Genomic DNA, 26,301 nt, shown 5'->3' on the forward strand with positions numbered 1-26,301 from the left:
TGCCATGTGAGGACACAGTGAGTAGGTGGCATACCCACACACACACACACACACACACACACACACATGTTCATTCATATATGTATATATTCATTCACATATACATAAAATATATGAGAAATAGCCTTGGGAAATAGCACTTGAACTCTTTTGCTAGAAGATCAGCAGTAGTAGCTCACCTCGTAGTTTCCTCAGCATGAATACTGAGGGGTTTCCTAATTTGGTGGTACAGATTATTCCAGGGTTTATCCTGTGGGTGGAACCCCCACTCTCCCTCACTTTCCGTCACTTTCCAGCTCCCAGTGGAGTTACAGAATGCAGAAGGAGATGGCAGGAAAGCATTTGAGAGAGCTGCCCACCAAAAACAAACCCAACCCAATTCCAGATGACTTGGCTCCATTTTGAATGGGGCTTTCTTATTGTTCTTTTTCCCTTTGAAATTGGTTTTCATTATCCACTGTTTCCCTAAGTGGATAAGAACTGAAAACTGTGGCCATTACATTTTAATTGGGGTTGGGATTATTAACCGATTAGGAATTTAACTGATGTTTTTCTAGAAAACTCAACTTGCTGGCATGAGAAAATATTATTTTGCCCCAATTTTTCATATGTTGATGCAGGAGTGTAGGAAAAGTCACCCAATGTCCAAAATAAAATATTTTCAAGTAGTAAACTGTAACTCAATTTTACATTTCTTTTATTGTGTAACAGATTACAGGGACCCTTGCAGTTGTCAGCACTAAATGGTTACCTATCACAACAAATTTCATCCTACAACTCTTATTTGCTCGTTAACTTCTGTTAAGTGGTTTGAGACAGTAAACAATTCTTTCTAACTCTAGAACTTCCAAACAGAATGGTTTTAAAGAATTAATCATACCCATTATTGAAAGTAGTCCCAGAAAATATGTGATGTGATATATTATCATATATTCTCCATTTGTGAATATAAAGATATCAAATAGGAATAACCTGTTTGTCACCAACTTAGGGAGACAAATGGAAAACCCCAATCTATATTAAAGATCTAATTAATTTATCAGCTGTTTGCCTCATCACTTGAACAAAATAAAATGCCATTTATAGAAATTATATAATTTTGTCATATTTTATTTTCTAGACTAGTTTTATAATTATCTTAGCCAATAGATTTCAGCTGGTTATGTCATTTCTTATTTATTATTGTTGTTCTTGTAACTTGGAACGTACTATTGGTGATTAAAATGACTTTATAGATTGACTATTGAATGATTCAGTAGATCAGTATCTAACCTACACCCAGGAAATAAAACTTAACTTACTTTTTAATCTCAATATTATAGCTACACTATTTCATAGAACCTAGATTTAGTCTTCAGAATTTTGGAAGGAGAAAGTGGCAGGCGAAAAATGACTGACTTAGTTTTTAGTGAGACAGAACACAAATATACTTGCTGCCCTTAAACGGTCAAATGTGAAACCACATTGATCCCCCAACCTGTGAATGTTTAAAATCTGTCTAGTTCAGCTCTTTTCAATGCCTGGAACATTTAGGAATGTAAAATTAATTTAAAAATGCACTTTAAAAACAGGTTTCAACTCAGTTCCTCAGAGGAGGAGTAAGAGTATTGATAATCATCTGATCAGATCTTCGGTTTCCCTAAGAACTCACAGAATACTTACAATCTTCCATTCCTATCATAGTTGTGTTTTAGACATCAGGGTGTAAGACTAGTTTTGTCTGTACATTTATTTCACTGTCAGTTGAGCAGGGTAAGGGAGACCCGGATTGATGTCTGAAACCAGAATTGCCTGATTCTTGTTATTTGGTTACATGAAGTATAACATAAACAGAATGAGTGTTGCCTTGTAGGATAGAAGTTAAAGAACTCAAAGCAGAGTGGATCTTGAAGAGAGTCTGCTGCTGCTGCTAAATCACTTCAGTCGTGTCGGACGCTGTGCGACCCCATAGACGGAGAGTCATATGGTTGTAAATGGATCTCAGCAGCCTTTGCTCTTATTAACTACTTCAATTACCATTTTTGCTTTCAGAGATGATTAAATCACTGGCCCCCAGCTCCTGCTTCAACCTTTTGACTGCCACACAAGCAGTACTCCTCTTCATGTAGAAGGGATCTGGGGATATGAGTTGTACTTACACAGTTGTTGCTGAAAGACATAGTTAGAAGATGCAGACTGTCTTGCTGTGGACAAGACAGTGGAGCATCGGGGTCTGGCAGGTTCAAGAACATGGTTGGCACTTGGCAGCTGACTAAGCCAGGACCTCCACAGCTATGATAGCTGCCACAATCAGGTGGGCAACAGGTCTGCCTGATTTTCCATTAACTCCACACCACCATGGAGTGAGGCAAATAGGATCACCCCCAAAGCAGAATAAGCCTATGCTTCAGCCACCAGCAAAGCAAAGGCCAATCCCTCCTTCTCTCTGCCCATCTATCTAATCAGTTGAAGGCCTTAAAAGATTGAGATCCCCTAAGAAGCAAGAAATCTGTCTTTGGACTCTGACAGCAGCATCAGCTCTTCCCTGGGTCTCTAGTCTGCCATACAGACTTTGGACTTTCTAGCCCCACGATTGTGTGAACTGATTCCTGAAACTCCCTTTCTGTCTCTCTCTTATTCCATCTATCATCTACTACTACTACCTATCCATTCACTACTGGTGCTGTTTCTCTGGAGAGCCCTAACAAATACAGTGGCATTTCTTCAGAGGTGGTCACTGAAGAAATGGGATGGAATAATATCCCTAAAAGTTTACTGGTGTTTTATGTTCCTATTACTTCTCCCCTTTGCCTGTCCCTCAAGCTAAGGTACTCATTGCTTCACAGCAGATGTAACAGAAACAAGTCTTTCTTGCTTTGGTTTCCAAAAGCCCTATGGCCCTTAGGGGACTGTACTGACTCTATCTAGAGCCAAAATATACGGGAGACATGGGGTTTCAGAAGAGCAGTGTTTCCTCTGGACTAGACAAGTTACCCCAGACCTTGGAAGGAGAAGTGAAAGGGACATAAGAGGCCAGAGACATTGTTAGTCCTGAAGTTCCAGTGGAGGTGAGGTGGGAAGGCCAAGAGGAAGGAAGACCCTAGCTACGGAATGACTGTGCAGCAAGTCTGGACTAACAGTTCTTACACAGCCAGGCAGAGTCCTGGTTTCCAAATGAGACACGAAAGCCACAATGAAAGCCTAGACCACTTGCGAAGAGGCAAAGTGACCAGGAACCCATCCCAGTGATGACTAACGTTTCCATGGCCTGTAATTAGGAGAACAAAGGATGCCTCCGTGGACACCCTTGTGGTTGGATGATGTAGGACCAATGGGCCTTCACCAACCCAGTGACCTGATACAACTTCAACTTCCAGGAAATTAGACACCACCAGAGAAACTCCAACTTGGCTTAGATAAGTTTCTACCACTCTGGAGAATGGGAACTCAATGGTTTAGAGAAAAAGATATGTCTAGTCACCTGGATTATGACAAGCAGCATATAAGAGTGGGATGGCTTTGGGGAGCTGAAAGGTGGCCATGAGTGTGCAGTGCAGTGAGCGAGCAGAAGGTAGTCCAAGCTGGGAGGATAGGCAGGGGCCAGATCACACACGCCTGCAGAGAGCAAGTATTGTGAGTGACAGGGGAAGCTGTTGAAAGATTTCAAGAATGCCGCAACTTTTAAAGGTGACATTGGCTATTGCATGGAGAATGGAAGGGGTGTGGCCTGCGTGTAGGTTAGGAGAGCAGCCTGAGAGGCTATAGCAGTCATCCAGACAAAAGATAGTGACAAAAGATGGAAGTTTAAACCAGGTTGATGGTAGTAAAGTAAGGGCATGGATTATTGATATGTTTTAGTGGTGGAAATAACAGGTCTTGTCATTGGGGTGTACTTGTGGAGTGAGGAAAGTAAAGGTTCAATAAGGACTCTCAGGTTTCTGTTTAAGCAACAAGTAGAAAATGAAGCCATTAACTAAAGGAGGAAAAGTCTGAAAGAAAACGAGTACATGTGGGGAAACACAAATTTCTGCTGTGATTGTAGTAAGTCTGAGATGCCTGAGTGGCAATCCTGTGGAAATGTCCAGAAGGTATAAACAGAGCACAGAGAAGAAGTCTGGGTTGTGGCTACGAATGTGGATGTCATCAGAATTAGCCTTTGCTGTTTTTTGTATTGTTTTGTTTTGCACCTGCCCAATTTCCATTCATCTTTCAGGTGTCAGCTTAAATGTTGCTTTCTCGTGAGGTCTCCCCTCCCCCTCCCCCAATAAACATCAGTATAAATGAGGGGCTCTACTAGGATCTCTCTCTGTTTCACTTTTTTCAAAGTCCTTATCGGTTAGAAACTAAGGTTCATGATCGCTCGCTCCTTATGGATGAATCTCAGCCTGCATTGAGATGCTCTAGGAAAAAAATGACTATTTTTCTATAATGAAATCTTCTAGATCCTAAATTTTAGAAAAAAGAGAAGGCAGGAAGAAAATAAAGAAGGGCCCAGAGCTGAGTGAAGATAGACGGACACATTCATAGGTGGAATAGAAGAGGAAGCTGACAAAAGCAGCTGCCAAGAAGGAACTAGAAAGAATACAAAGTCTGGGATGTGAGGGGAGACAGGGACTGAGGGAGTGTCACTGTGTCCAATTCTGCTGAGAAGTCAAGCCCAGTGGAGAGACTGAAGTGCCTGTTGGATTTACACCATGGTGAGCATGGGGGGCTTTGAAAGAGCTGTTTGGATGGAGCTGTGTGAATAGAAGGCAAGTTGCAGTGAGTAAAGGAATGAATGGAAAAGAGGAATGATAAATAATACATGAAGACCATTGTTCCAAGAAGTTTTACTGTTGGGGGAGAGAAAACTAGAACAGTGGCTAGAAGGATATGTGGGGTTAAAGGAGGGTAGCTTTGGGCAATACTGAAGTGTATTCCTGTGCAGATGAGGACAATGGGTTTAAGGGGAGTGGGGAGAAATAACAGCAGAAGGAATTAGAGATGAATGAAGAAAGAAGAGGAAGGGACAGAGCAGGTAGGAAAGTGGTGACACAGAGGATGGAGCCAAGAAGCCTTTGAAGGCCACGGCCAGAGCTGCCCCAGCTGTGCCCATCGCCTGAGGCAGTGCCAGCTGCTGCTAGGAGGGGGACGCCATCGCTGGCTAAGAGGTTAGTCAGTCTGTCGGCAGCCAGACCCTGGCCCCCGGCCAGCCACATGTTGGGAGCAGAGTCATGAGTTTTCTGGCAGGCGTCATCAAAGAGGAAGGGCGGTGTGGGTGAGCTCTGAGCAGCAGGAGGGCAGTAAGACAGGCTTCAGAGGGAGCCTGCAGCTGAGATGCCACCCCCGTGCCCCCTTTGTTCCTCTCACCCACACAGCCTGCAGCCCAAAGGAGAGGGGGTGCAATTTCACTCCTTTCTCTTACCACCTCTCAGCTCTGCCGCTCCAGGGGGTCAGACCCTGCAGCCCCAGGGCCAGATGGGCACTGCGCTGGCTGCCCCGTGCAGACCTCACCTTCTTGGTGGGGAGTCTGAAGCTCACAGATGGGAGAGGCTCCTGGCCGCCCAGTGGGAGGCCCAGGCTGGCTGAGCCCCAGACTCACACAGAGGAGCAGACCTGGGCTCTTCGCACTGCAAGAGCCTGGGGAGGGTGTCTGCTGCAATACACAAAACCATTCCATGTCCCTGAGTGCCTTAGACCAGTGCTTTTCAGATTTTAATGTGCAGGAGAATGGCCAGGGGGTTGTGTTAAAGGCAAATTCTGAGGCCACAGAACTGGGGTGGGGCCTGAGAGTAGGCATTCCTTTTTTTCTTTTTTTCTTTCAAATATGTCCTTATTTATTTGGTTGCTTTGGGTCTTAGTGTGGCACGGGGGGCGGGGTCTTCCCTTGGTCACATGGAATCTTCCTTTGGGGCCCACAGATTCTCGAGCTGTGGCCCACCGGCTTTGGACCATCCAGGCTTAGTTGCTCCATGGCATGTGGAATGTTAGTTCCCCGACCAGGGATTGAACTCATGTCCCTGCATTGCAGGGCGGATTCTTAACCGCTGGACCACCAGGAAAGTCCTGAGAGTAGGCATCTCTAACAAGTTCCAGGGTGATGCTGACACTGATGCTGCTCTGTCAGGGCCTTGAATTCATAGCAAGGCTTGAGAGCCCTGGTGGGCCTCTTCCACAGAAACACATATCAGCTCATATGCACAGACCTTTCACACCAGCGGAGAGTCACACAGACACTGGAGGCTATTCTTTGGGCTTCAGCCCCAAAGGACAGTGACCCTGCAGCACATAGGATTACCGTCAAGTTGTTGCCCTTCCTCTAACTCTGCCCCAGATGGTCTCAGAACTGAGAGGACCAAGTCACCTGGGATACCTGTTAAAAACACAGACACTCTGCCCCTTTCCTCATTCCCAGAAGACCAGATTCAATAGGTCTGGGGCAGGGTGCAGGAATGCACGATTTTGATCAAGTTCCCCAGGGGATTCTGATCCAACTATTTTCATTGAACACACCTGAAAACACTAATTACAAACAGTTAGGTTTATGGTTTCCCAGAAATACATGTACTCAAGTCTGAAGACTTGAAGTAATAAGTATTCTACTGAAGAAGTTTAGATGCTGAGGCTGGTATTCCTGCTCATGGGACCCTCCTGAGCATTCTCTCAAGTCAGCCTAGAACTATCACTGTGACGGCATGCTTGGTTGATCCTACCTTCTAGCATACCAGCAGCTGCCCCCCAGGAAGGTGAGTGCTATTTTTCAAGCATTGGTGATGGATTTGAAGTGGCTGATCGGGTTCTTCCAGGAACTGGGGATATCTCCTTACTAGCCGCTCTGTTAACCCCTTTGTGGGAGGGTTCTGGGGTCTTTCAGACACGTTTAAGTCATAGGACAAATTTTTCTCCGGCTAATGGAGCAGGCAGGAATCTTATTCCATTATCCAGGGACCTGAGAAATGTCACATTAACTTGCTTTATTTACATCTGATTTTAAGTCTCTGGTCCACTGGGCTAGCAGAAAATTTGAGTTCAGTCATTACTAGGGAGCTTAAAACCTCTTTAGGGTGGTGCAAAGATCCCCAGAGACCCTCAGATATTTAGCTCATGCTAGTCCCCTTTCAAGGCCCCTGCTACCCAGTGACTTTAGTCAGAACTGTTGCTCTGTACTTGGATTTTTGGAGGCTGGGAACACCATGCTTCGGCTCTACCTGCTAGGTGCCCTGTTCAGCATTTCCTTCCAGAAATCCTGCTGCTTTTCTGGAGAGTGGGCCAGGGGTCAACATAATCTTTAGGGCCTGTGGGCCCATCACCTTCTCAGCCTTGGGGATTCTCCCTCCTCTGTCACCCTGCTTCTGCCTTCTTTTCCTTCCCACTTTTCATAAACTCAGAAGAAACTCAGGTTTTTGAAAAACAAAAGCTAGAAAGAGAGATTGTCTGTAATATAAATCGTTTTTGAAGGAGTGTAAAATTTTCGCTAAAAAAATAGCAAGGACCTCAAAATAATATCTCAATGATCCCATCACAGAAGCATATGACTCTCCTTGATATGACCTTGTTCTTTTTTTTAACACTTTTTTTTTTTTTTTTTCTTTTCGCTACACTGCATGGCATGTGGGATCCAGGGATCAAAGCTCAGGCTCTTAACTACTGGATGACTAGGGAAATCCCATTCTTATGCTAGCAAAGTATTTTTGTCTTTGTCTCACCGAAGGAGCCCCCCACTTCCTACAAAGGGAGGAGGATGAATAGGATATTAACCTCTTTCTATACCAAATCATACTGGAGAGTTTAATAAACCTCTTTTTATACCAAATTAAACTCTCCAGTGGAGATTCAGCCTCTGTTGTGTCCCTGAAGCACATTTACAGATCCTTCTGAACATTGCTTGAAAATCCACAAAAACAGAGAACAGAGGGCAAACTCACCCTGGATCTCATGAGTGTGAGATGTTAGCCCACCTGTCCCATTATCAAAACCTGCACTCTAACTACAGCTTGCTGCCTGCCCGAGGCCTGGCTAAGTCACAAGAAAAGAGTTGAACATATTGTGACAAATCACGCCTGTGGCTGCAGGGTTACACAGAGGAGAGCAGCCCGAGAACTGCACCTGTGGGGAGCATTCTCCTCCCTGAAGTTGACTGCAGTGGTCTCTCTCACTTCCCCAGTGCACTGGGTCACAAAGAAGACCCTCTTCCTGTGAGCAGACAAGCGTTTGCTTCTTTAGTTTGTAGAGCTGGGCCTTCGAGTCTCCATGGCTGTGCTGTTTCCCTTTCCCGCTCGCGCTGCCCCTTCTTCCCTTTGTTTCACATGAAACTCATCAGCAAGTCAGTCTCGGGGCAGGAGTCACTGGAGCCTCTGGCAGGGATCCTGAATGGGAGATCAGAGAGACCGTGAGAAAAATGTCAAGCTCTGCTCTGACCGGATGTGTCCCAAGATGGGAGGAAGGTGGGTCTCACAGAAGAGAAACTGTTATTCATCTCAGTCTTTTGGATTTAGAACCTAAAGTTACACATAGAGTTTACGGAAGTGAGCTAACCCCCAAGCCTCTAAAATATTCAGATGGCCAGGTTCCCTAGTGGCTTTTCAGTATGAAATATTGCCTTGTCCTTCTAGATTTATGGTTCATGAACTGTTAGCAGGTGCCAGAATCACCTGGATGGCTTGTTAAAACGGAATCCCGCATCCTGCTTCCCAGAATTTCTCATTCAATGGCTCATGAATTTGTATATTTAACAAATTCCCAAATGTTGCCACTGCTGCTCCAGGGAACACACTTTGAGAATCACTTTTTTAGATTACTGTTTCTTAAACTTTAATATATATATAAGAATCCTCTGGAGACTCTCCTTCAAAGGCAGATTCTGGGTCAGTAGGTCCGGGATGAGAGTCTGCATTTCTAGCAAGTTCTCAGATAATGTCTATACTGCTGATTTTCAGACCACAGTTTGAGTCACAAATCTCTAAAGCAGTGGTTCTCAACCCTGGCTACATATTAGAAACATCTGGTGGGGTCTTGAAAAATCCCCATGCACAGGCCACACTCATCCAGGGAAATCAGAATTTCTGGGAGGGAGGTCCAGACATCAACAGTTTTAAAAACTCCCCAGATGAATGTAATTGTGCAGCCAAGATTAAAGACTATTGTTTTAGAACAGTGGTTCCCAACCCTACTGCATATTTTAAATGTATGAGATGCTTTTGCAAAATACCTATTCTTTTTTTTCCTCTTATGCTTTATTTTTTTAATTTTGTTTTTAAAATAAGCTTTTTATTTTAGGGTAGTTTTCGATTTACAGAAAAGTTGCAAAGATAGTCCAGAAAGTTCCCCTGTACACAGCACTCAGTTTCCCCTGTTGTTAAGATCTTACATGAGTGTGGTACATTTGTCACAACAGATGTCACAGCTAATTCCTATTGTTTATTCGCTCAGTCACGTCCAGATCTTTTGCGACCCCAGGGACTGTAGCCCACCAGGCTCGTCTGTCCATAGGGATTCCCAGGTGAGAATACTGAAGTGGGTTGCCATTTCTTCTCCAGGGGATCTTCCCAACCAGGAATGGAACCCACATCCCCTGCATTGGCAAATGGATTCTTTACCACTGAACTACCTGGGAAGCCTGTCATAACTAATACTGATATGTTATTACTAACTGAAATCCATGCATTTTTTAGATTTATTTAGTTTTAACATAACATCATTTTTCTATTCTAGAATCCCATCTGGGAAACCACATTATATTTGTGTTGTTTTGGGTTTTTTTGGAAAATACCTATTCTTGAGTTACATGCCTAATAACTTCCTAGCTGGTCTGCCCAATAAACAAACATGATCACATGTTTTCCAAATAAACATAAATACACACACACATTCACAGACCTTTAAAATTTTCAATAGCTTCTCTTTCCTTTAGATAAAAACAAAAGTCAGAATTTCTGGACATGGGACCTGGGTCTTTATCTTAGAAAACACCCTCAGAGATTCAAGTGTACAGCCAGGATTGAGAACTGCTCTAGATAGTCTCTGATTATATTCTACCTGCTCTATAACATTTGCCCATTAAATGTGGTCTGCCCACCCAGGCGTGCAGAAACCTACCCTGGGCAGCAGCCTCTGGTGGCTGACCCCTCCCACTTGCCTGCTTAACCTGCTCTTCCCCACTTTGATCGTTGTCAGTTTGATCCTCTTCATTTGTTCTTTGCCTCCCCAGAGATGCCTTGGGACTCCTCCATGTTTAACTAAACAAAAGCCCCTCATCTCTGGGTTCTGACCCTGCTCCACAGTCTCCCACACTCTGACTCGGATTTTGGCTCTGAACACTCACCCCCCTCTTGGGCTTCCCTGGAAGTTCAGAAGGTAAAGAATCTGCCTTCAGTGCAGGAGACCCGGGTACAGTCTCTCGGTTGGGAAGATCCCCTGGAGAAGGAAATGGCAACCCACACCAGTATTCTTGCCTGGAGAATTCCATGGACAGAGGAACCTGGCAGGCTATGGTCCCTGGGTTCGCAGAGTTGGACACTACTGAATGACAAACAGTTCTTTCACTCCCCTCTTGGCATCAGCTTCCCCGCCATCCAGTACTGGCTGCCTGCTTAGCCTCCCAGCCACCAGGTCAAGTATGTAGACTCTCTGCAAATATTTACTATGGGTCTCTGAGGTGCCTGGCACTGTGCTGGACAGCAACTGCCTTGTGAACCAAAACAGACCTGTCACTGCCCTTGGAGAACTTCACTTTCTGGTGTGGGAAACAGTGATGAAACAAATGTAAAATGTGTAAAGTATTATGTGCTGGGGAGGAGAGGGCACAGTACTGTGGATGTCATAAGAGGGGAGCCTTGCCCAAGGAGCAATATTTAAGCTAGAATCTAAGATAGCAGTGGGTGTTATCTAGGTAAAGAGGAGAGGGAGATGGAGGAGGAAAGGGTGTCATGTGCAAAGTCTGAGCTGTGGGACAGAACATGTCATATTGGGGGACGGAAGGCCTGGGTGGCTGCTGCAGAAGGAGAGAGATGTGTGAAGTGGCTTCTGACCTTCTATAACCTATATGGCACCCACTCTCTGGCCAAGGTTCAGCACACAGCAGCCACCCACCCTGATGTAGCAGTCATTTGGTAACTGGCTCTAGTGGGCCACACTTTGTGCAGCGGTTGTCAGCCCTGACTGTGAATAGCAAAACTGAATGTTTCTCTTCCCTCTTCCTATCCCCTATCCCTGGGGCTTTCACCCCTTTTCTAGGGAAATAGGACAAATCTGACTACAGACTATAACAGAAAGAGATGGGTACCATGGTTTATTTTAGTTGGCCAGGCACAGGATGTTCAAAGCAATCCTTTATTTTAAATTCAAGTTGTGTATCTTCCAATTCATATGCTGTCCATAGGGGCTGGAAGTCTGGGAGGAACTCCTCTATCCCATTCAGTTGTCCCCCACATCCTCAGCAATTGAAGTGTTCCCACACATCTTAGCTTCTGGAGGCCAGCCCCATCTCCTCCAGCCCCTGGAGAAAAACAACAGACTTCCCTTTGAATCCTCATTTACAATAGAGTGTTCTAGGAAAAGGTGACTAATCACAGGGAAGAAGGGACTGTCCCAAAGGACTCCATGATTCAGCAGGAAACTCCAGAACTTCTTATCTATGGGGTGCACTCCCCAAGAATGTACTCAGGTCTTTAAATGCCAAAAATAGGGATGAACCAGCCCTTGCACTAGACCCAATGAGAATACCTGAAGCCAAGGGGAGGAAGATGCTAACATAAATAACTATAATTAAAGGTAGAAAAAAAAAGGTGTGTTAAAAAGGCTGTAACTTCCTCAACTTGATAAATACTATCTATTAGTACAAAAACTCTACAGTTAACCTCATGCTTAAATGATGAGAAATAGAAGCCTTCCACTAAGATCAGGTACAAGGCAAGGATGTCCTCTCATACCAAAACTTTTAAAATCATACCAGAAGTCCTTGCAAATACAATAATGCAAGAAAAGGAAATAAAAGGTATAACGATTAGGAAAGAAGATATAAAACTATCTCTGTTCACAGATAACATAAGCATTTATGTAGAAAATCTAAAAAATTCCTGGAACTAATAAGTGATTATAGCAAGCTGGCAGGATACAAAGTTCATATGCACAAGTCAATCCTTTTCCTGTATATTAGCAATGATCAAGTAGAATTTGAAATTAAAAACCATTTACATTTATGTTAGCACCCTCAAAAGATATACTTAAATGTGTGTGCATGTACATGCTTAGTCACTCAGTCGTGTCTGACTTTGCAACCCCGCCAGCTCCTCTGTCCATAGGATTCTCTGGGCAAGGATACTGGAGTGGGATCTTCCAGATTTAGGGGACTGAACCTGGGTCTCCTTCATTGAAAGCAGATTCTCTACCATCTGAGCCATCAGGGAAGCCCATACTTAAGTATAAACCTCACAAGAAACAAAATCTATACACAAAAACTCTGATGAATGATATCAAAGAAGAACTAAATAAATAGATATTCTATGTTCCTGAATAGTTATAGCTAGTTGGTAAAGGATCCGCCTGCAATGCAAGAGACTGTGGTTTGATTCCTGGGCCAGGAAGGTCCTCTGGAGAAGGGATAGGCTACCCGCTCCAGTATTCTTGGGCTTCCCTTGTGGCTCAGCTGGTAAAGAATCTGCCTGCAATGTGGGAGACCTGGGTTTGATCCCTGGGTTGAGAAGATCCCCTGGAGAAGGGAAAAGTTACCCACTCCAGTATTCTGGCTGGAGAATTCCATGGACTGCCATGAACAGTATAATCCATGGGGTCACAAAGAGTCCGACATGACTAAGCAACTTTCACTTTCATGTTCATGAATAGGAAGACTCAATATTGTCACTATGTCAGTACTTCCCAATTTGATCTATAGATTCAATGTAATACTAACAAGAGCCTTGTAGAGAAAGGTAGCCTACAGAGAGAATGGAAAAGCAGCAGGTTTTGCCTACAGCAAATTTTGTCTGTCCTTACAGAAAGGCCATATAAATTATTTAGTTTCCAAAAATGTACATTTAGTAAAAGAATTTCAGAGAGTAACAAACAAGGTCTGGTGAGGTCTGTGTGCCTGGGACTCTGTGTACCATTCTAATTGACAGCTGACCTGCAGAGAGATTTGATCATCTCAGATTACAATGAAAGTTTAATTACCTAGGTAAGAAAATTGCCCTGTAGTAATGGCTCTCAATCCTCACAACCTGTTATTAATGCTGTACTTTTTCATGATTCTTAGTGTCAGACTTTATTTTTGGGGGTCTCCAAAATCACCGCAGATAGTGATTGCAGCCATGAAATTAAAAGATGCTTACTCCTTGGAAGGAAAGTTATGACCAACCTAGATAGCATATTAAAAAGCAGAGGCACTATTATAAACAGTGCTGCGATGAACATTGGGGTGCTAGCCAGGACATGGAAGCAACCCAGATGCCCATCAGCAGACGAATGGATGAGGAAGCTGTGGTACATATACACCATGGAATATTACTCAACCATTAAAAAGAATTCATTTGAATCAGTTCTAATGAGATGGATGAAACTGGAGCCCATTATACAGAGTGAAGTAAGCCAGAAATATAAAGACCATTACAGTATACTAACACATATATATGGACTTTAGAAATATGGTAATGATAACCCTATATGCAAAACAGAAAAAGAGACTCAGATGTATAGAACAGACTTGTGGACTCTGGGAGAAGGCGAGGGTGGGATGTTTCAAGAGAACAGCATTGAAACATGTATATTATCTAGGGTGAAACAGATAACCAGCCCAGGTTGGGTACATGAGACAAGTGCTAGGGCCTGGTGCACTGGGAAGACCCAGAGGGATCGGGTGGAGAGGGAGGTGGGAGGGGGGACTGGGATGGGGAATACATGTAAATCCATGGCTAATTCATTTCAATGTATAACAAAAACTACTGTAATGATGTAAAGTAATTAGCCTCCAACTAATAAAAAAAAAAAAAACTGGAAAAATAAAAATAAAAAAAAAAAAGCAGAGGCACTACTTTGCCAACAAAGGTCCGTCTGGTCAAGGCTATGGTTTTTCCAATAGTCAGGTACAGATGTGAGAGTTGGACTGTGAAGAAAGTTGAGCACCGAAGAATTGATGCTTTTGAACTGTGGAGTTGGCGAAGACTCTTGAGAGTGCCTTGGACTGCAAGGAGATCCAACCAGTCCATCTTAAAGGAGATCAGTCCTTCATTGGAAGGACTGATGCTGAAGCTGAAACTCCAATACTTTGGCCACCTGATGCAAAGAGTTGACTCATTGGAAAAGACCCTGATGCTGGGAGGGATTGAGGGCAGGAGGAGAAGGGGACAACAGAGGATGAGATGGCTGGATGGCATCACCAACTCGATGGACATGAGTTTGAGTAAACTCTGGGAGTTGGTGATGGACAGGGAGGCCTGGCGTGCTGCAATTCATGGGGTCGCAAAGAGTTGGACATGACTGAGCGACTGAACTGAACTGAACTGATGCTATGTAATCATTCTTTCTTTCCTATAGTCACCCATTCATCTATTGATTCTACTACTATTCATTTAGCACCTACTAAGTAACAGGCTTTGGAAATACCAAGACAAATAAGACATACTCTCTGTTCTCAAGGGCAGTGAGTACTGTTCATTCATAGACCTTTTAGAGCTTATAATGATGTGTATTTGTAGGATTCTTTGTTTAATCTCTCTCTTCCCCATTATGTCAGTTTTATAAGGACAGGAATCATGTCATCTTGTTCACTGTTGTAACCTAGCACCTGGCAGAGTTCCTGGCACACAATGGGCACTTGATACATATTTGGTGAACAAAGGGCTTTCAGTCTATTCAAGACTTAGAATTGTCTTTCCTTAGTTTTTATTTAGCCCTTATTACGTCCTACTACATAAAAGGAGATTTTATAGGAGGATCAGGCAACAATATATTTTGAAAGCTAGGTGACTAATGTCCCACAGTGTTTGAAAATTACAAAGTCTGTGACAGGTGCCTGAGCTAACAACTTGGTAACAAAAATCCTGCCTTGTAATGTGGATCCTTGGCAGCTAGGAACTCTTCCTTTCTTGGTAGCTCTCAGATTAAAACTGGTCATAAGAGTGGGTTCACAGAATGCAGCTGATTCTTTGACCTTGAGGAAATGGACTGTGGAAAGCAGAAGTGGATGTGGGAAATGCCCATCCCTAGACTGATAAGAGGCGGTGAGCAGAGAGGATGAGGGATGCCTCAGAGAGTTGGGCAGGTTGCGCACCCCATAAGGCACCCAGACAAGGGGTAAGGAGGGGCTGAAACCAAGCCAAGCTCTTCTTCCTGACAATGAACATCGGTGAGAGGCTGTTTCAAAGGAGTCCCAAGGAGGTGGTAGCCCACGGAGGAGTCCTCATTTTCTTAGGAAGAATGAAAGTAATGAAAGAGGGCATGGAAGGAACCTGCATTTATTTTCCATCAGAAAGCAGAGAGTAGAGCCTTGCCCACTCTGATGGCCTCACTCTGAACCACTGATTCCCTCCCGCCCACCCCCTATCCCCACTCCAGCACACCCAATCCTCACGGTGATACGGGTTGTCTCCTAGTAAGAGCAGGAAGATTTGTGACAGGACGTTTTAAAACCAAAGATGTCAGCAAGAGGAGATGAGCCACCTGCTTCCCTGAAGGTAGATGCAGGGGGCTGGGAGGGCCGACAGAGGGGCTGCTAAGTTGCTGACCCAGGTCTGGCTGGCGGCATAAGGCATCCTTTCCCCAAATGTGGATAGACTCTATGACACTGCAGAGAACTCATGTATACAGCTTAAAAGAAAAGCAGTTTGGTACCAAATAGCTTTAAAGAAAAAAAAAAGATTACCCACACCTACCCTTATTCTGCTCTTTATGGTGCATGGAAACTCCAGGGCTATTTCTAGCTCGAGATGAAGGGGATGCTGGTGAACAGTGAGGTTTCTGCAGCTGATTACTCATAGGCCCGAGCTGTTGCCACCCTGCAGAGGTGCTAGGGCCAGGCAGCTTGACTGCACATGGCCGGCACATGGCGGGTGGGCGGGAGGACGTCTGGCTGGTTCTTGGGGGAGGAGGGGGGATGGAAGTGGCTCTGAAATTGCATTTTTGGAGTGGTAAGCTAAAGACAGTGCAGTTCTGTGTGCCTCCAACACCACCTTCCTTCCAGAAAGAAAGAAAACGAGATATCAGTGCTGCTTCTGTGATTGTTTCTCTTGCTTCCAGTCTGGAATGTCGCTGCAGGGGGCCAAGATGCAGTTCTTTTTCCTGATGGAGAATGAATAATCTTAAAGAAAGTGGTCAAATCTCTCTCTCTCTCTTTTTTTTTTTTTTTGGCTACGAGGCATGTGGGATCTTAGTTCCCTGACCAGGGGTTGAACCCATGCCTACTGCATTGGAAGCACAGAGTCTTAACCACTGGACCACCAGGGAAGTCCCTAAAGTGGTCAGATCTTAAGGAAGGTTATCAAAACATCATGGAGAGGTCAGGAAAGGGAAGGATTGACTTCAACTATAAAATATCACAGACTTTGAAATCAGATGAATTTGAGTTCAGTTCCTATCTCTTTCATTATCAGCAGTGTGACTTTCAGCAGCTATTTAACCTCTCTGTAACTCATTTCCTTCATCTGTTAAGTGGGGAGAATCCAGGACAGGACTGTTTTATTTTGGTGGGGAGTGGGAATTGGCCGCCAGTGCATGGTCATGGATCTAAACACTCATTTTCTGAGCAGGTCAGTCATTCCAAAACCCAGGATTCTGACTCTTGTTCATCCTCTCCTAAGAGAATACTCATTGATTTTCTTCATTTTTATATTTTATCTTAATGGAAAGCTGGCAGTTTTTGCACAAAGACCAAATAGAAATGTGATTTATATTACCTATGGTATGTTACTTACAGAACAAAATTCACACACTGCCTTGTTTTCAAGTTTAAATGTTTTTGTCTTCTAGGACGTGGGGTGTCAGATATTGCTCCTCTTCAAAGCCATGTCTAAATTGACAGTAATATGTAAATTGAAATGATTTTTGTAAGAGTTAGGCATGTGAGTATTTCTCTCCATGCCTGGCATCTAAGCACAAAGGAAAAAAAGTGGCTTTGTTGGGAGGTATGTGTTTTCAAACACCACACGTAGGCACAGAATTATTCGATTACTTTCTAAATCAAATTGCACCTTATCCTGAGCCTCCACTTTCTACATCCTATTCATTATTGGGGCTGGAATATTCTCCTCAAGTCATGAGAAGTCTGAGGAAACTCACATGGTGCAGAAGTGTCCAGAAGGCTCTCTGGCCTTCAACCCCCATTGGTCACTCACTGCTGTGCTCACGGTCGGAGCGCTCAGAGGGGGCCTTGCTGCTGTCTCCACCCTGTGCTTAGGTTCACAGGGTTGGAAGGAACTAAAAGTCCCAGCCCCTATTACCCGGTCCCCCCACCTCCCCAGCCCTCCAGTTTACCTCCTAGCTATTCTCCACTGAGACATCTCTCTGAGTGACTGCAAGAAGCAGGGGCTCCATTACCTGGATGCTCCTAAGACTCCTGGAGCCTAAACCACCCTTCTCTTCTCGGACTCAGAGATTATCTTCTTTCCCAGAAGGGAGAGGGTGCCAGACAGGGCTGCTTCAGCATCTACTTTTCTAAACACTGGGCAATCGCCATCTAAAGAGGCCATTTCGCTCTTAATTCACATTTTTACTCCATTATCTTCACTATTTTTGAACAGGATTTGTCATCTTATCACGGGGGATTTAGGACTCTTTGGGGAAATCCCTGGTGACTAAGATGGTAAAGAATCTGCCTGCAAGGCAACAGATCTGAGTTCAATCCCTGGATCAGGAAGATCCCCTGGAGAAGGGAATGGCTACCCACTTCAGTTTTCTTGCCTGGAGGATTACATGGAGAGAGGAGCCTGGCAGGCTGAGGTTGCAAAGAGTAGGACATGACTGAGTGACTAACACTTAGCACGTAGGACTCTTATGCCATATTTTTTATTCTAAGAGCTACGAACACTCTCAAAATCCCATTCATTCTGGTACCAAATGAAGATCTAGACCTATAGAGCAGAAATTAGCTCAGGTCCATTGAAAAACAGAGATCTCTTTCAATTCTTTGTTTCCTGTTCCTTTCAAGATAGCACAGTGCTTTAAATTCTTTGTGAAATATCCTCTGCTTACCTTTCTTTGTTACAGAACTTCCCCAATTCTATGAGCTATTTCACTTGACTGTACTGGGAAGACAGTGTGTGTCTGTAGAGTGTGATCATCTCAAAGGAGGAAGTATGTTTTTCTGGGATTTTTCTGCCGAAGGCAGCCGGCAACACAAGCCCATAGCCTATAAATAGAACATCTGACTTTCTTACCAATGTGGTTGAATCTTCTGTTTTCTTACTCAGCAAGAGTTTGTTGAAAACTGACATTGTAGTTGCTGGCTGGGGTCATAATGCTGCAAATTATTTCTAATGGTATGCAGTGTTTCTAACAGGAGTCAAGCAAGGTCAGCTCTGTGGGTATTTGTCTGATAGCTTCTGGGGTTAATGAGCATTTTTGTTTACTTTGAGAAGGGGAAAGATAGGAGAGGATAAAGACCTGTGATCAGCAGTCCAGAAAACTATTACCATAGATGTTTCTGAATTTTTCCATCCATGAAGGAAATGACTAATAAAATATGTGCACACTTAGCTCTTAATAAATCTATTTCTACTATTATATAGTGCTTTTCAAAGTCATCAGAATGTTGAAGAAGTAGATGTTCCCTTGTTGGTAATTCATGCAAATGAGGAGGACCCGAAGGAGAAGGATGAGAATTAGTCCAGACAGACATGGCCAATGATAGAAAGTCATAAAATCTTATCACAGACTTTCCAAAGCCCTGCTTCATTTGTGAAATTGGGAAAGAGTTAGGGAGGACTTTAGCTAAAGATGATAAACACACAAAGGGAAGCTCTTGACTCAATCCAAGCACTTGAGAACTTCTGGACACAATATAATCAAAGTGCTTGTAATATATGAGTAGACATGAAGTCAGAAAGGAAAATCACCAAGTTGCAGAAGGAAAAAGAGAACTCAAGGTCAGAGGTGAATGGGAGTTGTACTGTGTATAAAGTGAGATCTAATCTCATACTATCTACAGAATGTGGAAACCCAAACTTTGATACTAACATTAAAAACCTGTCTGACCTTGATGTAAAAATATGAGTTCATGAAAAGTTAGATTTAAAAGTCTTCAAGATGAAAAATAAATCAGGTTCAAGGACAAGAAGATTCACTATCAAGAAGATCAATTTGGCCAGATTTATCTGTAAACTTGGGAATATTTTGTGGATATTCTGCAGAAAAATCCCAGCTGCTTATAAAATGTACATGGAAGGGCAAAGGGCCAGAAAGAGGAGAGGAAATTCTGAAGAGGGAGAAATAGAAGGAGGAAGAGGGCTTGCCCCATCAGGTGACAAAAACTGACTGTAAAACTCTAGCAATGAAGACTTGGGGGAGGGGAGAATTTATGGGGATGGAATAAACAAAGAAGCCATTTCTAGAATGGAAAGGAGCTTAGAAATAAACTCACTACACGAGAACAACTTGATTCATAACAGAGCAAGTATTACAGGTAAGTAAAGAGAGGAAACATGTCCATCAGCAGATGAATGGAAAAGAAAGCTGTGGTACATATACACAATGGCATATTACTCAGCCATTAAAAAGAATACATTTGAATCAGTTCTAATGAGGTGGATGAAACTGGAGCCTATTATACAGAGTGAAGTAAGCCAGAAAGAAAAACACCAATACAGTATACTAATGCATATATATGGAATTTAGAAAGATGATAACGATGACCCTGTGTGCAAGACAGCAAAAGAGACACAGATGTATTGAACAGTCTTTTGGACTCTGTGGGAGAGGGTGAGGGTGGGATGATATGGGAGAATGGCATTGAAACATGTAAATTATCATATGTGAAACGAATCGCCAGTCCAGGTTCCATGCATGATACAGGATGCTCGGGGCTGATGCACTGGGATGACCCAGAGTGATGGGATGGGGAGGGAGCGGGGAGGGGGGTTCAGGATGGGGAACCCATGTACACCCATGGCGGATTGAAGTCAATGTATGGCAAAACCAATACTATGTTGTAAAGTAAAATCAATTAATTAATTTAAAAAAAATTAAAAAAGAAAGGAATGGGATGGTCAAAAAGAAGTCAGGACACATAAATTCAAAATAGATTATAAAGACTTAAATGTAAGACCTGAAACTATAAAACTTCCAAAAGAAAACATAGGTATGCTCTTTGACATTGGTCTTAGCAATGCTCTTTTTGGATCTATTTCCTCAGGCGAGGAAAACAAAAGCAAAAAGAAACAAATGTGACTACATCAAATTAAAAAGCTTTTTACACAGTGAAGGAAACTATCAACAAAATGAAAAGACACTCTACTGAATAGGAGAGAATATTTACAAACAATGTATCTGACAGAGCTAATATCGAAAATATACAAAGAAATTATGCAATTTGAAAGTTAGTCACTCAGTTATGTCTGACTCTTTGTGACCTCATGGACTTCTCTGTCCGTGGGATTTCCCAGGCAAGAATACTGGAGTGGGTTGCCATTTCCTTCTCCAGCAGATCTTCCTGACCCGGGGATCGAACCCAGATCTCCTGCATTGCAGTCAGACTCTTTATCAACTGAGCCACCTAAACAACCCAATTAAAAAATGAGCAGAGGACCTGAATAGACATTTTCTAAAGAAGACACTCAGATGGCCAGAAGATACATGAGAAGATGCTCAATAACACTAATCATAAGGAAAACACAAATCAAAACCACAATGAGATACCACCTAGCACCCATCAAAATGGTTATTGTCAAAAAGACAACAAATCACAAGTATTGGTGAGAATGTGGAGAAAGAGAACCCTCAGGCACTGTTGGTAGGAATGTAATTTGGTGCAGGCATTATGGAAAACAGTACAGAGATTCCTCAAAAAATTAAAAATATGATCCAGCAAGTCCACTCCTGGATATTTATCCAAAGAGAATAAAAACATGAATTAGAAAAGATGTATGCACCCCTATGTGCATTATTTACAGTAGCCAACATATGGAAACAACCTAAAGGGCCATCAATGGATGAATGGATAAATGGTGCAAGAGAACTAAACCTTTATTTTCCGTAGTGGGATCGCACTATGATTCTGACCACTAAAACAAATAAGCAGACAAGAAACAATAACACAAACGTGTTACTTAGAGATGGAGCAGTAAACCTCAATCAATCAACTGAAAGAGCTGAAAATGACTTCTCTGGGGAAGAGAACAGAGGGTCCCTATTTGCCTCTTTTAACAATGAGCACATATATCTTTATAATAATAAAAACTGACTCCACTAATAAATAATCACAAAGAACCAAGTTGAAAGTCTAAGAATTAAAAAATTAAACCACAGGAATTAAAAGCTCAAAAGATGGATTGAACTGAGGAATAGACACAGCTCCCTCTGGAGTTTCTTGGTCCAACCAATAAAAGCAGAGAGATTAGGAAAAGAGTATGTCTTCACCAGGAAACAGACTTGCTGAGCAGGGCAGGGTGATTTCTAAATCATTTAGCACTCTGCCCAGCCCCCTCTCTCTGCTCTACAGTTTGGCTTAAGTTCCAGGATGAAAGACCTAGATTTTTGGCATCACCTCCCTAACTGCCTCACATTAACAATAATAATTAACATTAACTGAGCACCTGTTCTAAGCACTTTACACATACTAATTATTACCACTTTACCCTCACAATCACATTATAAGGTAAGTATTTTGACTCTCATAATTAAAAGTGAGGGGCACAGAGTGAAGGAACTTGCTTAAAGTCATTCATCTGATAAGTAGTAGATTCAGGATTTGAACCCTGGCAGCCTATCTTCCCAGGAGGCTCAGTGGCAAAGAATTTGCAGGCCAATGCTGGAGCCACAGGAGACATGGGTTTGATCCCTGGGCCAGGAATATCCTCTGGAGAAGGAGATGGCAACCCATTCCAGTATTCTTGCTGGTAAAATCCCATAGACAGAGGAGCCTGGCATACTGTATAGTCCATGGCACTGCAAACAGTCAGACTCTACCGAGCGACTGAGTAGGCAGCACCTGGTCTGTCTTCAAGGCTCACATTCTCAATGATTATGCCATGCTGTGTCTTGTTACACACACACACACCCCTGCCTCAATGTCTGAAGTCTTGTGAAATAGCAAGTTTATCTCTGATCACAGGTTAACTTTGTTGTTGAGCTGCTAAGTTATGTCTGACTTTTTGTGACCCCATGGGCTGCATTATGCCAGGCTCCTCTGCCCTCCACAACTCCCCGAGTTTGCTCAGATTCATGTCCATTGAGTCAGTTATGCTAACCATCTTATCCTCTGTCACCCCCTTCTGCTTTTGCCGTCAATCTTTCCCAGCATCAGGGTCTTTTCCAATGAGCCAGTTCTTCGCATCAGATGGCCAAAGTATTGGTACTGCAGCTTCAGCGTCAGTCCTTCCAAATAGATTGGAAAATAATGGAAACAGTGACAGGCTTTCTTTTCTTCAGCTCCAGAATCACTGCAGATGATGACTGCAACCATGAAATTAAAAGACGCTTTCTCCTTAGAAGAAAAGCTTTGACGAACCTCGACAGCCTATTAAAAAACAGACCTTTGCCAACAAAGGTATGTCTAGTCAAAGCCATGGTTTTTATAGTAGTCATGTATGGATGTGAGAGTTGGACCATAAAGAATGCTGAGGGCAGAAGAATAGACGCTTTTGAACTGTGGTGTTGGAGAAGACTCTTGAGAGTCCCTTGGATTGCAAAGAGATCAAACCAGTCCATCCTAAAGGAAATCAGTCCTGAATATTCATTGGAAGGACTGATGATGAAGCTGAGGTTCCAATACTTTGGCCACCCGATGCAAAGAACTGACTCAGTAGAAAAGACCCTGATGCTGGGAAAGGTTGAAGGCAGAAGGAGAAGGGGACAACAGAGGATGGGACGGTTGAATGGTATCACTGACTCAATGGACATGAGTTTGAGCAAACTCCAGGAATTGGTGATGGACAGGGAAGCCTGGCATGCTGCAGTCCATGGAGTTGAAGAGAGTCAGACACGACTAAGTGACTGAACTGAACTGAGAAACTAAATAAAATATGAGCAAAGTAAAAAGAGCCTAAGCAAGTGGTTAAGTGAATATGCCAACCAAAAAAGTCAAGAAGTTTCCTGTATCTGAAAATAAAACCAAAATATGATCCTCCTGGCAGCCAAGACAAAGAAAGGAATACAAGTAACTGCAAAAATCTCATTGTAAACTAGGAGAGAGTTGATAGAATGTTGTTATGATATATAAGTTAAGTGCATAGAAAAAGAAGGGTAGGTGAAATGTCATGTCCTTAACATATGGAGTCACTGTGATTTTGGAGAAAGTTACCATCTTTCTTTCATGAGTTGGGAAAGTAAATTTGGAAAAGCTTCACGTGGCCCCACTGGCTCCTTTCTTAGGGTCACAACATTAAAACCACAATTTAGGCGGCTTTCCTGTCAACAGAGCCATCAGGAAGATGAATCAAGCTAACTCAGGTAAATGGAGAAAGCAAACAGTGCAGAGCTAGGTGAGACTTGAACTCAGCTTGCAAAAGTGCGATAACATTTCCTGTGCTCATGGGCCTTGTTGGCAGCCCTCTTCCTCTGCTGGGTGGAGGAGCTGATTGTGCAGATTTTGGAAGGCTGGGATGCAGGCCACCTGTGGATTGGTAGCCAAGTGCACCTGATGCTGGCATTGAGAACAGAGTCCTTAGGTGCTCCTGGGATCCTGGGTACTTGAGGACAATACTAGCTACACCCACTGTGATATTGTTGCTTGGTGGGCACATCTCTTGTCTTCTTGATCTCTTTGCAGCAGAGCTACCCTTTCTTTGGAAACTCGCTTCCCTTGGTTTCCATAACTCCACTGTCTCCTGACCTTTATTCTCAGGTTCTTGCCCTGGGCCCTGAGTTTTTATTGCCCCTCCCCCTGCATGCAAACCTGGTGCCCTGTGAGCTCTGAGGGAAGAGAAGATCTGTTTGCTCACCATTGTTTCTCTCTATATAGTTTGGCTCAAGTCCCAAGAGGACAGAGGACAGCTGGTAGTACCAGCTCCTCTCCACCTCTGGGGAGAGACTTGCAAAATTCTGGGCATGTAGAAGGTGATCAGTAAATATTTTGAAGGGATGAACAAATGAAAGTCTTGTTCATATTTATTTAGGATTTGTATCCTGATGACTTCAAGGAAAGGAACGAAGGACGCTTATAATATTAAAATATATAAAAAAATACAAGTAAACATTTAAAGAGAGAAAGAAATGGTGGAAACCAAATAAAAGTAGAATGAGATGGACATATCAGCTTCCTGGAATGAATTAGTTACCGCAATGGAACATTCAGTTTAGTTCTGAGCTTCCTGGTAAGCAAAGCAAAATGAAAAACACCAAGTTATACAGTTCGTCGTTAGCAAATAAAAGGAAGCTTACAAGTTTGAGTATGGATAAAAAATATTTTCGGATACTGAATTTTAGTAGGTATTCTAATATAGTTACCTTGATAAGGAAGGCACATTACTAATATCCTGGGTACTGTCTTTGACCATCATTTTTATGTCTAGATGCTTCTCCAAGTTGTTCTTTTTAAACATCTAGATGATACTACCAGAAGGGTTAGGTATTTCAAGACATACCAGAGCTATCTTAATGAAAGAAGTGAATTGAGATTGAATGGGATAAACTCCTTGTGGATATCAGGCATTCACAAGATGCATTTGTAATATGTACTCAAACACTATGGCTCTCTTCCCCTTGTTGAAAAGCCTAAGTGCATTTCGGTGAAGGCCAAGGGGACCAGCTACACTGATTTTCACAAGGAAACACACACAGAAACCCTAGCTCCATTTCCCCTCAGAGATTTAACTCCTTGGGTTCGTAAAAGCTCCAACTTGGAAATGGGGGAAATCTGTGTTCAAATAAAACCTGCACTCTGGGAGCATGTGATGTTAAAATCCCCAAGAGAAGCTAGGTAGGATTTCTGCTGGTGCATCCCTCTCCTTCCAGATTTGGGCTACATCCAAAGACACCACAATTCAAAAGGAGGTACAAGGTTCAAAATTAGGTACAAAGGCCTATTAAAAAAAAAAATCCAGTGAGATAATTCTTAATGCCCTCTCAACATCCAATTTAAAAGTAGAGTTGAGAATGGAACTTTAGAGACAAGACTTTCAGTGAGAATTTTGGAGAAAACCAGTGGTATGTCGAGGGCTTCCTTCATCCCTGCACACAAATGAAAGAGATGCATGCCCTTCCTCTCACCATAGCGGGGCTTACGGAGAACTTAAAATGTGTCGCTTTTAGTTTAGGAGACGCAGAAGGTTGGAACTGCCCGGAAAACCTACACGGACTGGCTAGTGGCCTTGATGGCTGAGTGAGGAGAGAGGGCTGGGCGAGTGAGTGTAGGACAAAGAATGCAGAGAGCAGACCATGCTGAGGTTACCAGCATGGAGACTTTGCTGCTGCCCCTAGAGTCATCTCGGGATGGGGTAAAGGGATCTCGGCTGGGAGAAGCAGAGACATCACTGGATTTCCAGGAACAGAGGGAGAGTAAGCACACTCTGGAATCTAGATGTGTTGACCTTTGCTGTCCTACAGCTCACAGGTGCTGGCCCAGGAATGCTGAGGTGGAGGATGGGGTGTGGTGTCTCTGAAAGACTAAACTGTAATCATGACCAAGTCTTAAGAAAGCTAGAAATTTCCAGCTCCCTCTTCAGATCTCCCTTTTCCTCCAACTTCCTGGTATGTGTGTATGTGTGTGCATGCCTGCATGTTTGGGAGGGTGGCGGGGTCAGCAACTGCAGTCAGCAGTTACAGGAGGAGAAGAAGGGAAGGAAAGTGACCCACAGCTGCCCTCCCTCCCATGGCTGGCCTGAGCTGGAAGCCAGGAGAGGCCTCAGCTTTAAATCTGGTTCATTGTTTTTATTAGGACATAGGAATAGACATTTTTATCTCTGGATTGAGACTCTTATTTTTTTTTTACTTCAATGACTACAGGCCTCTTTTTCAGCTAAGATGGACCTGAGAGATCGGAGGGTCTGCCTAGGTTTCCTTTCAGAACCAGGGGGAAGAGCCCATAATACAAGGTTTAAGGGATCCTGGAAGATGCAACCAAGCTTCTGGGTGATGCCTGCCCCCAGTTGCAAGGCACAAAAGTAGCGAGCGGGTACACAAGCAGGCCCATCCCTGCCCTGAAGCAGGGACGGCGGGAGTACAGAGTCCACCGGCTCAGGCTTGGGATTCCAGCCCGTTCAGAGA

The 26,301-nt window shown here is 43.4% G+C and overlaps 1 long non-coding RNA gene across 1 annotated transcript in view; it reads right to left on the reverse strand.

Annotated features, from left to right (window-relative positions):
- Positions 1–26,301, reverse strand: part of LOC139039424 (uncharacterized) — a 160,192-nt gene that overhangs the window by 13,255 nt on the left and 120,636 nt on the right. Inside the window, exon 2 of the long non-coding RNA XR_011492690.1 lies at positions 8,065–8,324. This is a non-coding gene — a long non-coding RNA (uncharacterized lncRNA). The remainder of the gene's footprint in view (positions 1–8,064; positions 8,325–26,301) is intronic.

The sequence above is a fragment of the Odocoileus virginianus genome, chromosome 2, assembly GCF_023699985.2.
Source record: "Odocoileus virginianus isolate 20LAN1187 ecotype Illinois chromosome 2, Ovbor_1.2, whole genome shotgun sequence".
Classification (NCBI taxonomy): Eukaryota; Metazoa; Chordata; class Mammalia; order Artiodactyla; family Cervidae; genus Odocoileus; species Odocoileus virginianus.